This window comes from Elaeis guineensis, chromosome 6 (genome assembly GCF_000442705.2).
Source record: "Elaeis guineensis isolate ETL-2024a chromosome 6, EG11, whole genome shotgun sequence".
Classification (NCBI taxonomy): domain Eukaryota; kingdom Viridiplantae; phylum Streptophyta; class Magnoliopsida; order Arecales; family Arecaceae; genus Elaeis; species Elaeis guineensis.
Window position 1 is genome coordinate 64222831 of NC_025998.2, and position 3086 is coordinate 64225916.

A 3086-nucleotide genomic window follows, 5' to 3' on the forward strand; every position below is an offset into this window, starting at 1 on the left:
GCCGAGCTTCACTCGACTCTTTTTCAGCTGTGGGCTTGCTGGAGTCACCTGCCTGCCACTCCTTCACAGCCTCCTTGTCCTTCAACTTGAAGGCTTCCTCTGCTCGAGCATATTTTTTGGCCCGAGCTAGCAAATCAGCGAAGTCCCTAGGATACTTCTTTTCCAGGGAAAATAGATGATCGTTCTTTTGAAGTCCGCTCTTCAGGGCAGCCATTGCAACTGATTGGTCCAAGTTTCGAACCTCCAATGTGGTGACATTAAAATGGTTGAAATAAGTTCGGATGGATTCTCTCTCCTTTTGCTTGATGTTGATGAGGGACTCTGAACCTCTCCGGGGATGCCGGCTGCTGATAAAATGAGCTGCAAACTGATGGCTCATTTGATCAAAGGAGAAGATAGTACCCGACTTCAGTGTCGAGTATCAATTTCTTGCTGCTCCCTTCAAGATAGATGGGAAAGCTCGGCACAGGATGGCATTTGGCGCGCCATGGAGCAGCATCATTATTCGAAAGGCCTCCAGGTGGTCAATTGGATTCGAGGTCCCATCATAGCTCTCAAATTAGGGGAGCTTGAAGTTCGGCGGGATCGATTCCTGCATAATCATTTGAGAAAAAGAAGGGTCAGTACATATATCCTCACCGTAAGCAGGTAGAGCATGGTGGAGCTCTTCGATCCATCGGTACATCTCTTGGAACCTTTAATCCAGGAGATCCTCTCGATCATGAGTCTCGAGGGTCTTCTGGCAGAATAGAGGTAGAAACCCTCCGGGGGTGGAATCGTGATCAGACAGAGGGCTCTCTGCCCTCTACTTTTTCTTTTCGGGGAACACAGAGCGACTGACCCAAGTGGGCCGCCCGATTGCCGGATTCTGGAACTCCAGTGATATTCTTTTCAGTCGCACAGATGCTTGCGGCTGCTGCTGCTACAGCTACATGGCCTGTACTGCTTCGGTGAGGCCCCTGACCTGCTGAACCAGCAGGTCAAACTGCTCCATACCGATTGCCGTTGCCAGAGGAGGAGCTTGAAAAACTAGAGATGAGGCTAGGGCTTATGGATCTCGCTGAGATCTAGCCATGGATGCCGTAGATCGCCTGGTGGATGCCTTTCAGAGAGGCATCGGGTGGAGATCTGGCAGGAGAAGAGGAAGAAGATATCGAAGAAGATGATCGGAGACAGTCTTGTTGAGTACTCCTTTAAGAACAAGGATCCTGCGAAGACACAAGCCCCTTCCTCTAGCACCAATTCTGTTGGTGCAGAATTCTGTCGATATCGGAGAAGCTGGAGTAGAAGGGATCGTGGCCGCCATCGGGACCTGCAAGGAAAGTCTAAACTGGAGTTGGGGGTGCTCCGGCAAGACCCTCCGATGTTCAAGTCAGTACTCTGCCTCAACAGAAATGGAGCACTCGAATGGGATTTTAACAGAGTTTCGAGATAGAGTTTAGAGTTTAGAGAAGACGTATCTGGGGGGTCTCTTTTATAGATGGGAGAGCGTAACTGATTGACAGCGATATCCATAACTGCCTGGTAGTGGGCCGTTCGGGGCCACACGGAGTTTGTTATGGAGAGTAGTGGTGTCAGTGGGCCGTTCGGGGTCACATGGAGTTTGTTACGGAGAGTGGAGTGGTATCCGTTGTCGTGACTTGTCAGAGAGTGGTGGGGCCACATGGAGTTTGTTACAGAGAGTGGAGTGATGTCCATTGTCGTGACTTGCCAGAGAGTTCAGGTTGGATGGTTGAAGCTCGGTTGGAATGTCTGGCAGAACGGAATAGCTCTCTATCTCAGCAATCTGAGAGAAGCTCGGATGTTTTTGAGGTTGCTGACGAGCTGTTGTCGGGTGCCTTAGGCGTTGATGCTGCAGACCGAAGTCATCTGCTGTAGAAGAGTCTAGAGGATACTGTGGAAGGTTGGCTAGCGCTGTTAAAGGTTGGTGGCTGGAGAGGTACAGAAGACACCAGAGACAGTCAGTCATTGTAGAAATCTGGCTACTGGAGCCTGTCCATTGTAGAAGTTCGTTCGAAATCCAACTGTTGTAGAAGTTCATCCAGAATCCAACCATTGTACAAGTTCGGACGGAGTCCGATTCTTGTAGGAGTTCGGAAGAAGGCCACTTACTGTAGAAGCTCGGATGGAGATCGGTTGCCATAGATGTTCGGATGGAGACCGCTTATCGTAGAAGCTCAGATGGAGACCGATTGCCATAGAAATCTGGATGGAGATCGCTTATTGTAGAAGCTCGGATGAAGTCCGATTGCCGTAGAAGTCCAGATGGAGACTGCTTATCATAGAAGCTTGGATGAAGTTCGGAAGGTGGTTCACCACCGTAGAAACTTAGACAGAGTCTGGCTACTGTAGAAGTCCTGCTGCTGGAGAAGTTCGGACATTGACGAAGTTTGGAAGAAGCTCAGAGTGTAGTCGATCGTGACAGGAAGAAGTCTGAAAGAGATTCAGAGAGTAGTCGATCACTGTAAAAAATCGACTGATAGTGAAGCCCTGACAGCATTTGAAGCGGTCCGATAGATGAATGAAGGAGCTCATTATTGGAGAAGTCCGGATGGTACTGTGGAAGCTCGGACAATCGGGGGAGATCAGAAAGATGCCACACAAGGTCGGAAGCCGGAAGAGTCCTGGGAGGGTTGGCCTCTTACGAACTTCGACTGGGGTTATTTTATACCCAACAGTGATAAATTTGGACATTGGGAGTATAATTGCAAGAATTATCTTGCAAGTTTGAAATAGGGTGCAAATACAGTACCAAAAAGTATGTATATGATACAGACATATTTTTTATTAAGTGGCTCAGACTCTAATATTTGGATATTGGATACCATCTATGGATCGTATATTTATAATTCATTACAGTGACTACAGAATATCAAAAGTTTGAAAAGAGGTAACTTCGAGCTTTATGGCACAAGTGGAGAGTCCATTAGCGTAAAGGCTATGGAAACCTGTATGCTTGATTTATCTTTGAACAAAATTTTAAAATTAAAAAAATATTATTACATGTCAAAGGTCATTAAAAATATTATTTCTATACCTTTGTTGTTAAAATAAGGTTATGAAATAAGACTGATGGAAAATGGATT